Source organism: Apium graveolens, chromosome 1, assembly GCF_009905375.1.
Source record: "Apium graveolens cultivar Ventura chromosome 1, ASM990537v1, whole genome shotgun sequence".
Taxonomy (NCBI): domain Eukaryota; kingdom Viridiplantae; phylum Streptophyta; class Magnoliopsida; order Apiales; family Apiaceae; genus Apium; species Apium graveolens.
In genome coordinates, this window is record NC_133647.1 from 150077693 (window position 1) to 150090896 (window position 13204).

Below are 13204 nucleotides of genomic sequence, written 5' to 3' on the forward strand. Positions count from 1 at the left end.
ATTAGAACCACACAAAAGTTACCATGGTAAAAGATAATAAAACAAAACAAAACAAATCCAAAACAACCAACCAAGCCAAAACATTTCATTTTCACCAAAAACAAAAAGCTATCTCATCATTCTTCATCAAAGCTCTCGGCTTTTTCTTCTTCTTCAACGCAAGAAATTCAAAATCTTAGTTCCAAGCTTTGTTAATTAGCAAGGTAATTATCTAAGACTCCTTATGCATAGATATAGCTATCCTATAAGTTTGAGCTCCTAAATCATTCACAATCTCTTCCTAAAAATCATGGAAGAAGATGGTGAATAGTGTTTTTCAAGAACTAAAATTTTTGTTCTTGAGTTTTTGTTTAGATTAAGCTTGGATAAGGACTTTTAAGGGTGATTCCAAGTTAATTACTTGATTCTCCACTCTCCAAGGAAGGTATAACCCCTCCAAACCCTAACTTTACTTGAGTAATTAGGTTTAGTTTTGTTGTTATAATTTATGAGAGGCTTGATTGTTGTGTATGTAGAGGTTAGTGGGTTTTGTGAAGTTTTTGAAGTTGTAATTCTTGGATTGTTGATTAATGAATTAAAATAGTTTAAATTTATGTTTGAGAATAGTATAAATTGATAATGTTGAGTTGTTGGGGCTGTTATGGTGAAGTGTGGATGGAGTTTTGATTGGGTTGGGATTGTGGGTTGATTTGGAGTGGTCTAAATTTGGGAAATCGCGTAAACATAGCTGTCGTAATGTCCGATTTACTTTAGACTGTTTTTGTTCATAACATTAGGACCCGTGAACTCACTGCTAGGTTTTGACCATTTCCATGATTATATAGTTCATGTTACGAGCTTCGTTTTGATATGTGGTTCGTTTGAATCCGATGTACGGTTTAGGAGAAACGACCGTTTTAAGTAACGGCGTTTCGCGAACGAACCATTACCCCTCGCCTTACTTTGAAACATAGGTTAAAGACCTTAAAGGACTAATTGGAGTATGAAACATTTATGTAAAGTGTATTAGGCAGTTGGTAAGGCACTCGCGAAAGAATCGACTTAAAACCCTTAATGTTTAATTTATTAAAAATGGTGGAGCCGAGGGTACTCGAGCGACTTAAGTGAATCGTTAAGCGCAAAAGCGAACGTTAGGGTCTAATTGGTCAAAGTATAGATTCATAAGTGACTTTGGTTTAATTCCAACTTATAAGTTGTTTATAGGTTACCAGACTCGTCCCAAGCCATTTGTAACCCTCAGTCGCTCAGGCAAGTTTTTTATCTGTTATACTGTTGTTGTGATATATACATATGTATATGCATTATCTTGTGATAGATGCATGATTGTTAATTAGCAAATTCTTGCGATATATTGTAGCATGTGATATGGTATATATGCATGCCTGTTTCATATTCTTGATACATATATCTGTTGATTCAGTTGATAATACCTATGCTAGAGATAAGCGGTAATTTGCATATACCCTTAGTATAGGGGACCCAAAGGTGAACATTTTTCTAAAACCGGGAGTCGATGTTCCCGAGTATGATATATATATATATAAATATATATATATATATATTTATATATATATGAATAGTTTTCAAAACTATTATTCGAATAAGGTTTATTCGATAACTTTATTTTATTAATGAATATTATTTTGAATATTCATTCGAGGGCTTATGACCCCGTTTATTTTATTTATGAATATTATTTTGAATATTCATTCGAGGGCTTATGACTCCGTTTATTTTATTAATGAATATTATCATGAATATTCATTCGAGGCCTTATGACTCCGACTAATTACTAATTATTATTCTTTATTTTATTAAGGAATAATTTATCGATAATCAAACTCGCTTTTGATTATTCAAATAAAGATAGTACTTTCGTATAAGTATATCTTTGGTTATTTAATATTCATTTCAAGCATAAGTTTTAAAACTTCTACTTCAATTATTTTTATAAAGATTATTCTTTATGAGAATATTATTTAAATAATAATACTCGGATATTTTCTAATAAATTGTGACTGATTTATTTCATTAAATCAGCACTACTCCAAACATTCTTAAAAGTTAGAGCGGACCCCAAAACTCATTTTTTTATATATTTAAGATCTTCCTTTCAAAGGGGATTTAAATATTCGCTCAAAACCTGAGGGATCCGTGTAACACCCCCAAATTCGGGGTCGGGGATCCGGGCTGTCACGAGTTCCATTTCCCTTAATAACACCCAATCTTAATAAATAATCAACTACTCTGTACTGTGACCCCACAATAAACACACACACCACAAGTTATAGTCTCAGAGATGAATATCCAAAAATAACACGAGTCATTTTATTCCAAAATTATATGCCATTACACCTTAAAAGGGTTTTTGAATAAATTTACATTTCTTTGCCATTATTACAATTCATAAATATACATAAATCTTGTACATCAAAAGTTGAAGCCTAGCCTATTGGTAGTTCCTACCTCAGCTACAGCGACATCATTGCCTATAGGAAACTGCGGAACGTTTCCTATCCGCTCGCGAATTGGGAGCTTGGTCATGTTCATCTTTTCTATCTGTTGTTGTGTGATGAAAGAAGAAAGCAAGGGTGAGCAGCAAGCCCACCAAAATAATATGTATAATGATTTACAGTATATGAGCCTTCTCATAGTACTCATGAAAGTCTTGGTCAAAAGAAATGACCCAAGTTTGATATCTTAATGCGATGAAGTCGCAAAATATTCAGTATATATACATATATACTTTTCAAAATTTTGGAAGTCCTCTTCCATGCATAATATACACAGAGTTCTAGTTTATAACTGTATAAAACTATCGTTGCAAGGTGATCTCATATATCTAACCTTGTCTCAATGTTTTTCTGAAAATCTTTGACATGCATAAGATAATCATTTACTAGATATAAGTTTAAAAGATGAAGTTACAAGATACTCCAATATACTTATATCTTTTCCAAATACTACTTGAACTACTACCGTTCAAGTTATAATTAGTTCAAAAGTTCATCACATAGATGAGACTACAAGATAATACTTGAATAGATTCAATCTTTAAAATATCATCAAAATAAAATGAAGTTATGAGATACTTCATTTGATTCAAACATCATTTTGAAAACTTGACCCTGCCAACACTCAACAATCGCCCAACCGTAGCCTTTCGATCGAAGTGCTCTGGGTAGTGTTGCAGAAATATCCAATTGGATGATGAACTCATTACGGGAGTTTACCGCGCCAGGAAGACCACTTACGATGATCAGTCGTAGTAGTGCAACCCCACCATTTTCTACATGTAGAGGAGAACCTGTCGGATTTACTTGTCAACCGAACACTGAACTCCTAAGGAATGGACCGCCTTACCGGAACTTCCAGACCATTTGGGCCAATATAATAAGGCTGGGCCGGCGCTACTCGACCACTTACGCCACTCCTAGTTCAGATGAAATCCATGACTCTGAAACGTAAAGCTCGTCCCCACTTTCCCCAAGTAGAAACTTGTTGATACGGCTCCACCAAGAAGTCGTATCTAGTTGGAAAGGAAAACTCACCGATATTTCCCAGGCGATGCCTGTTAATGGATTAACTTGTTCCAATAATTTTACTTCCCGAGTGTTGGGTAAGTAATCAAAATTCTTTTATCAAGACAGCAACCTTGTTGCGAATATAAAACACACCACAGAGCCGGATCCCTCAGGTTTTGAGCGAGTATTTAAATCCCCTTCGAAAGGAGGATCTTAAATATAAAAATGAGTTTTGGGATCCTCTCTAACTTTTAAAAATCATTTTGAAGACTCGCAAAACATTTTTAAGAATGTTTGGGGTGATGCTGATTTAATAAAATAAATCAGTCCCAATATATTAGAAAATATCTGAATATTATTATTTAAATAATATTCTCATAAAGAATAATTTTATAAAAATAATTGAAGTAGAAGTTGTAAAACTTATACTTGAAATGAATCTTAAATAATCAAAGATGTACTTATACGAAAGTAATATCTTTATTTGAATCATCAAAAGTAAGTTTGATTATTGACACATTATTCTTTAATAAAATAAAGAATATTAATTAGTAAATAATCGGAGTCATAAGTCCTCGAATGAATATTCAAAATAATATTCATTAATAAAATAAACGGAGTCATATGTCCTTGAATGAATATTCAAAATAATATTCAATAATAAAATAAACGGGGTCATAAGCCCTCGAATGAATATTCAAAATAATATTCATTAATAAAATAAAGAGTCATAAATCCTCGAATGAATATTCAAGTAATGTTCATTAATTAATATAAAGTTATCGAATAAACCTTATTTGATCAATAGTTTTGAAAACTATATCCATGTATATATAAATATATATATATATATATATATATATATATATACTCGGGAACATCGACTCCCGGTTTAGAAATATGTTCACCTTTTATCCCCTATACTAAGGGTAAACTCAAATACCGCTTATCTCTAGCATAGGTATTATCAACTGAATCAACAGATATATATGGCAAGAATACGAAACAGGCATGCATATATACCATATCACATGCTACAATATATCGCAAGAATTTGCTAATAACAAATATGCATTTATCGCAAGATCATGCATATACACATATACATCACAACAACAGTATAACGGGTAGAAAACTTGCCTGAGTGCTCCCGGATAGACTTAAGCTTAGAGTGGGTCCGATAACCTATAAATAACAACATAAGTCGGAATTAGACCCCGGTCGCTTAAGAAACTAGACTTTAACCATTTAGAGTCCTAATGTTCGCTTTCGCGCTTAACGATTCACTTAATTCGCTCGAGTACCCTCGGCTCCACTATTTTTAATAAATTAACCATTAAGGGTTTTAAGGCGATTCTTTCGCAAATACCTTACCAACTGCCTAATCCACTTTACATAAATGTTTCATACCCCAATTAGTCATTTAAGGTCCTTAACCAATGTTTCAAAGTAAGGCGAGGGGTAATGATTCGTTCGCGAAACGCCGTTACTTAAAACGGTCGTTTCTCCTAAACCGTACATCAGAATCAAACGAACTACATATCAAAACGAAGCTCGTAACAGGAACTAAAAATGGCAATGGTCAAAACCTAACAGTGAGTTCTCGGGTCCTGATGTTATGAGCAAAAACAGTCTAAAGTAAATCGGACATTACGACGGCTATGTTTACGCGATTACCAATTTTTATTCTACTCCAAACCATATCAATCCAACTACCAATCAACAACTCAAGATACACATCAATGCTACTGATTTCGGTCATAATAAGCTCAAGGATCTCAATCCAATCATATATTATAACATCTCCAAATTCAACTAAACTACTTAACAATTAAGCTCGAATCATGCTTATCATTCAAATTACTACTCATCCATCCAAACCATCTCCAAACTTCAACATTCAAACTTATTACTAAAGGGTGTGAAGATTTATACCTTCCTTGGGAGGTGTTAAGTTTCTAGGAAGCCTTAGGAAGCCTCCTACAAGCTTGATCTTTCCAAAGAAATCAAGAACACAAAGTTAAGCTTTGAAGTTTCTAAAAGTCATATTTAAAGAACTGTAAAAATGAGGGTCTTACCTTGCTTATTTGGAAGAGACTTGTGAAATAGAGTTGTAGGACATCTCAATACCTTTCCAACGAGCTATAGAACACAACATTTGAGTGAGTATTGAAGGAGATATGGCAGTTTGAAGTTGCTGGGTTTGTTTTAGCCGAGAGCTTTCTTCTTGAAATGGGAAAGTCAACTTCTAATTTTTGTGTTTTATGATATTTGCTTGGTTGCTTCTCGTTTTTGGCCTTGGAAAATGTTTTAGATTTTTACCATGGTAAATTTTACATGGCCCAAAATCAACCAACAAAACAAAACCCCTTGTCATGCTTATGTCATCTTGCACATGTCATAATGCTTCCACTTGTTCACACTTTGTTGGTTTGATGACATCATCATCCCTAACCTCCTTGATTAACTCCTAATTGCTTGTCTAATGACCGCTGATCTGTTATACGGTTCGCTTAACTTTCATTTTCGTTTATCGTTTGAGGGATCATACCCGGAATCTTATTACTTAGGTTTCTTTAACCTTTCTCAATACATTATATTCCTTTCATGATCCTCTCTTATAATCCTTGAATTTAAATCCTTTTTATTCTGTTACCTTATACTCAATTCTTTCTGTATCTGGTAGATTTTCGGGAAAAATCAAAGTATTCGGAATTGGATTCTGACGATCTTTAAATACACTTATATACCATATAGAGTACTAATAAAATCTCAGAATATCCATAACAGAACCCCTACATAGTGTGGCATGAAAAGTTTTCTCATTCAGCACAAACACTATTCATAAGGGTTTCAAAAATTTCCAAAAATTGGGGTTATTACAATCCGGCTCTATGGTGTGTTTTATATTCGCAACCGGGTTACTATTTTCATAAAAGAGTTTTGATTACTTACCCAATACTCGGGAAGTAAAATTCATGGAACAAGTTAATCCATTAACAGGCATCGCCTGGGAAATATCGGTGAGTTTCCCTTTCCATCTAGATACGACTTCTTGGTGGAGCCGTATCAACAAGTTTCTACTTGGGGAAAGTGGGGACGAGCTTTACGTTTTAGATTCATGGATTTCATCTGAACTAGGAGTGGCGTAAGTGGTCGAGTGGCGCCGGCCCAGCCTTATTATATTGGCCCAAATGGCCTGGAAGTTCCGCAAGACGGTACATTCCTTAGGAGTCCAGTGTTCGGTTGACAAGTAAATCCGACAGGTTCTCCTCAACATGTAGAAAATGGTGGGGTTGTACTACTACGACTGATCATCATAAGTGGTCTTCCTGGCGCGGCAATCTCCCATAATGAGTTCATCATCCAATTGAATATTTCTGCAACACTACCCAGAGCACTTCGATAGAAAGGCTACGGTTGGGCGATTGTTGAGTGTTGGCAGGGTCGAGTTTTCAAAATGATGTTTGCATCAAATGAAGTATCTCGTAACTTCATTTTATTTTGATGATATTTTAAAGATTGATTCTATACAAGTTTTGTCTTGTAGCTTAATCTATGGGATGAACTATTTATACATTGAACGGTGGTAGTTCAAGTAGTATTCGGAAAAGATATAAGTATATTGGAGTATCTTGTAACTTCATCTTTTAAACTTATATCTAGTAAATGATTACCTTGTGCATGTCAAAGATTTTCAGAAAAAAAAATGTTGAGACAAGGTTAGATATATGAGATCACCTTGCAACGATATTTTTATACAGTTGTAAACTGGAACTCTGTGGATGTTATACACGTCAGAGGATTTCAAATATTGTGAAGAGTATATATATATATATATATGTATATATATACTGAATATTTTGCGACTTGGTCGCATTAAGATATCAGCTTGGTTCATTTCTTTTGACCAAGACTTTCCTGAGTACTATGAGAATGCTCATATATTGTTAATTATTATACATATTATTTTGGTGGGCTTGTTGCTCACCCTTGCTTTCTTCTTTCATCACACAACAATAGATGGAAAAGATGAACAGGTCCAAGCTTCCAATTCGCAAGCGATTAGGAAACGTTCCGCAGTTTTCTGGAAGCGTTGATGCCGCTGTAGCTGAGGTAGAAATTACCAATAGGCTAGACTTTCAACTTCTGATGTACCAGACTTATGTATCTATATGAATTATAATAATGGCAAAGAAATGTAAAATTATTCAGAAACCTTTCTAAGGTGTAACGGTTTATAATTGTGGAATATAAGAACTTGTGATATCTTTGGGTATTCATCTCTGAGACTATAACTTGTGGTGTGTGTGTGTGTATTGTGGGGTCACAATACTCAGTAGTGGGTTGACTGTTAAGATTAAGTACTGATACGGGAAATGGAACTCGTGACAACCCGAATCCCCGACCCCGGATTTGGGGGCGTTACAGAAATGGTATCAGAGCCAAGCGTTATAAACCTCAGAGATGATGTGACGTTAAGATAATAAGTTCACTCAGATAATAAGAACTCTTGCCAAGTTTATAGTCGGGCTACCTAACGTAGTACTGAAAGTTAAAACCCTTACGGGAACCCTTCTAACTATTATAATAGTAACATAGTTCGTTCTCTTATAGGGCAGCGGGGCACCAAACCCTGAGGTTCAGGAGCATCAGCATGAGGATGTTTTATTACATGTTGGAGATCAAATTGTGAATCTGATAGAGTACCCTTAACGAGGGACCGGATGAGATTCATATTGAGAATGTTACGGTTGAGGATGTTATCCCAGAAGGGATTGTTGCTGAGGAGGATCTCGTGGAGGATCCTGGTGAGAATGAAGAGAGGACCGCTGAGGAATTGATGACCGTAGTCAGGGCGACTACCAGAGCAAGAATGGCCGCGAGGGTGGCACTAGAGGATGAAGAGTTACCAAGGGCACAAAGGTTAATGAGGGCAGGAGGAGTGGGGCCTTCCACAACACCAATTATACCAGTATCAGACCCTCTTCCAGAGGTTCCTGAAGACATCAATGAGGTTCCACCAATTCCTGTTCCCTCCCCTGTACAGAGCCCAGCACCTACTGAGGAAATGCCACATTTATCTCCTGCACCATTGTCACCTGATACTGTGCTAGGTTATCCATTTGGATCTCCTGGATCTGCACCACCTGCACCCCATGGACTGCTAGATGCAAACACTCAGGCTTCTCTTATCGTCGATTATTATACGACTTTGGGTGGCCTGCTAGATCCATTATGAATGATTAGTTTTAATGACGAGATGATTATCTATGGTAGTACTTTTGGGATAGAATCGATCAGATCAAATGATGTAATTCTCTTTAATGTGTTCAGTAGTTGTACCCTCGAAAAAATGATTATGTATATATTCATTAATTTCAGTTCAGATCAGTTTGTTTATGATAAGTTCATATTGTTAATTGCACTATTAACAGTTAAGAGAGTGTCATGAAGTTTATAGATTTGAGAATTCATAATTTGCAATCATGCAAGGACAGAACGAGGGAAAGACTTAAGCAAAGTAAGTAAGAAAAATATCCAGAGATTCTCAAAAATTTTCCAAGCATTATGCCCCCTTGTGGAATAAGATTAGGGGCAAACCATGAATTTGATAATCAGGGAGGTCGTAATTAAGATATAAGGAACCCAGAATATAATGAAGTGGAAAATGAAGATTTTAAATTAAAAGATGACCCCAATTATGGGGAGTAGGAAGAAATATTTAGACTGAGAAAACAGAAGTCGAGCAAGGTAGGAAGAACCAGGATGGTACTCCTATTGGGCAATCCATGGACCTGCCTAAAACAAAACTTATACTTTTACCCTAACCACCACCTTGAGGAAACAATGTGGTGTGAAATTCTTTCAGGACCTTTAAGTCGCTAAGCTCTCAGAGTTCCAAGGGAATAGCTGACCCAGTCGAGGCAAGAGCCTGGCTAAAGGAAATATAGGAATCATTTGAGATTCTAAATGATTGACGAATCACAAAAGACTGTTTTTGTCACTTACCCTCCTAAGAGAGAGACCACCCACTGGTGAAAGACCAAGAAAAGCACGGAGCAAGAGGTTACAATAAACTGATTAAAGTTCAGTCAATTGTTTTCAGGAAAGTACTTCCCAAGGTTATGGAGATAGTGTAAAAGCTTTAGAGACAGAACAAAGGCGGACGAGTATGATGAATTATGAATCTAAGCTATAAAAGTTGTCAAGATTCGTTCTGAGGACACGAATCCAGAATGACGGGATATTTGAAATCAATGCTTATGTTGTGTTGGTTTATGAAATAATGATAAGAGAAAGGAAATTAAAAAGAAACTGAAGTGGAAAGGAATAAAAAGGCAATAGAGTTTGAGGAATAATAAGGAAGTTGGGTATGAGGAAACCCTAAAGACTCGTAGCAATAGAAATAGAAAAGTAAGTAATCGTCAGGATGAGGGTGATTCACCATGAGTTAAATTGATGGTTGAAGGCATAAGAGATACATATAGGTTGTACCCCCTTCAAGTTGGAAGGATTCGGGAAACCTTGAGATAGTTCGAAGAATAAATAATGAGACGCGGATAGACCGAGGAGACAAGAAAGTAAGAAATTAGGAAAATTGGATGGAGGAAGTGACCTTCAAGAATGTGGAGTGTGAGACCGGTGGCTTGATACCCAGGAAAGAAGACGCCAAGAATGAGAGATATCCCAACATTGAGATGACTGTTGAGATAAACAACAAAAGTAAATACGGAATTATTAAGAAGGAGTTCACGTTGAACACAACCAATATCTTCCAGAACATTCTTGTTATCGTTACCAAATCAAGCAAGAAAAGCGGATAACCGTTGTTATCTTTTGGAGGCCCCATTGATTGACTTCATTTGGAATACAGATGTTATTGTGAAATTAGGCATACACTATCGAGGTGGGAATGATTGAATAAGACACCCTTATCAGGGATATATGATTTGATTTATCCATGGAAGGATGCATGTACCTTTTTAAAGGTGGAATTAAGGAGAGAACATCGGTAACTTAAAATGAATCCTAGGGGAATGCATAAAGGTTGGCATTTCACCCTTAATAGGGATAGTATGGGTTTTGACAGTATGAATTGGAAAGGATTAAGGTAATAACAACCTTTAAAGATCAGTAGAGAAATTTTTTTCAGAAGTACATAGACAATGGTTCTAGTATTAGTATATGGTATTTTGATATGCCCTGTATCTAGGGAATACAGGAGGAACGATTCAAGGATAACCTTAGAGGTTTTACAAGGAGAAAGGTAATATTCAAAATTCTCAAGAATAGAAATGTTGATAAAGGAAATATGACGTAATTATAATGATGCCAAGTGGGGCACGTGTTAAACCACGAGAAAGTATGGATCGAACCAGTAAAGGTCGAAATTGTTCAGGGCAATTAGGACCTAAGATAAAAGATGTTTTAAGTATGATTGAGAGTCAGTCGTGACAGTGATTAACCTCTAAAGACTGAGACAATAACTTACGGAAAAATGGTGATATTTTTTTTTACTCATCAGATTTTAAGGAAAACATCTTCACATAAGCAGTGATTGAAATGAGGTAGAAAATTTATTTGGAGGTGGTTAAAATGACATTGACTGTAAGGAAATTTTACTATCAGGAAAGGCCAAAGAGGTGGCCGACACTTTAAAGGTAAGAGGATAATTATAGGTGCTTGTGCCAAAGGAATACAGTGATGATGGTAAAAGCTGTGAAGGTTGTATTATGGTTTGGAAGATTGACATTCCTTCTGATGACTGTGCAATACCCAACCGTAATAGTAGTTGGTAAAGGTTTAATTCGTGTAATCGCCATGAGCGGGCTATCTGTCTCAGAAGGTACTATCTTGAGGTAAGCCAGGACCATGTTTCAAAAAGGACTAGACGAACCTTTGAGTTAAGTCTTCTATTTAAGGCATAGGATTAAGAATGGTATTAACCTGCTATCGTTGCTTTAATTGAAACTCTTCTGCAATTTTATCTGCTTCATGCCATGAAAGTACGTCAGAATTTGGAGTGTTCTTCATGAATTATGATTGGTGATTATGTTAACTCCTTAGAAGAATTCTATACGATATGTATGGACTCCATATGATAAGATATTAAGATTTCATGGAAAGTGAATGACGACAGTAGGTCAGTGGTAGACCATAGTAATGCATCAATAATTCTGCGAGTAATGAGCTGATTACAACCGTGAGAGTTGTATTGGAATGGATGTTGAGATTGAGTACCACTAATCGGGTCGTGTTGACGTATAAGTTATCTTTGATAGAAAAACTAGGTCAATTATTTACCTATTAAATATTTATTCCTTCTTATCAATAGAGAGTCGTATTACTATACGAGGAAGGTTGCGATGCAAGCATAGAATTCTAGTAACGATGATGTCTCGAATGAGATCCCAGATTCGATTTTCGATATCGAGGGAGTTTCAATGGTGATTGTGTATAAGCTCGAGGAAGAGCATGGGTCCATAGAATGATGGACGGAATAGCAAAAATATTTAGGCATGTGAAATACGATGCTATAATACTTGATGTTGATATAAATACATATATGTTTTGTTCTCCTATGACAAACCTCTATAGTTCAGAGGTAGATTCCAAGCCAGATATTTTATGGCAATAAATTTATTTTACGTATATACAATTCTCTTCAGTTCGTTCTTTTCTCTTCTTTTCATTTCGTGTAAGCTGAGAAGAACAACCCTTGCAGAATGGGAGGTATTGCCGAATGACTATCTATCTGTGTGATAGAAGCCTAGTAGGATACCACATGTTGTTTAATTGCTTGTCAAGTACTAAAGGCTGGCCACCTTCTGTACTAACTATGCAATAGAACAAGTGTTTATGATCATAGTGATCTCTCAACAAATTCCTTTACTTCTATATGATGGATCAAGCTTTCGAAAATGGAAGCAGCTAAAGGAAGTAGTATCAGTACGGTGGTATTCCGATTCTAAAGCGTTAGTGATACTAAGGTTGACGTGGTTATTAAAAGGTTATAGAACGCTAACGAGCAAAAGTATAACCAGTATAATATTAGGAACGGAAGGTAGTAGCGATTACGAACTGGAAAAGAATGGGTATTGTGAAGCAAAAGCTCTAATGCTAAAAGCTATAATGAGAGTCTGTGCAATAGACTTGAAAGAATTTGGAATGATCACTTAACGCGGATTAAGTTATCTCACGATGATCGATCATATGTCAGTATTGAGGTATCGCCTTATGAGATCCTTGAGGGAAGACAATGTCGATCTCCCTTATGTTAGGATGAAGTTATAGAGCGCAAGATGCTCGGACCCGCAATAGTCCAAAGGACCAAGGATATAATAGATCTAATCAGAGGATGACTGGTAGTAGCCCAAGATAGACATAAAAAGTATGTTGATTTGACACGAAAGGACAAAGAATAGGAAATAGGGGACCTAGTAATGTTAAAGGTATCCCTTGGAAAGGATTGATGAGGTTCAAAAAGAAAGGAAAGCTAAGCCTACAAATTGTTGGACCCTTTGAGGTATTAAGACGTATTGGGAAGTTAGCATACGAGCTAGCCCTACCCCCGAACATGTAGCAAGTCATAACGTGTTTCACGTATCAATGTTAAGGAAGTGTAATTCGGATGCCAGATAAATAGGGGCATATGAGCGCATAGACATGCAACCCGA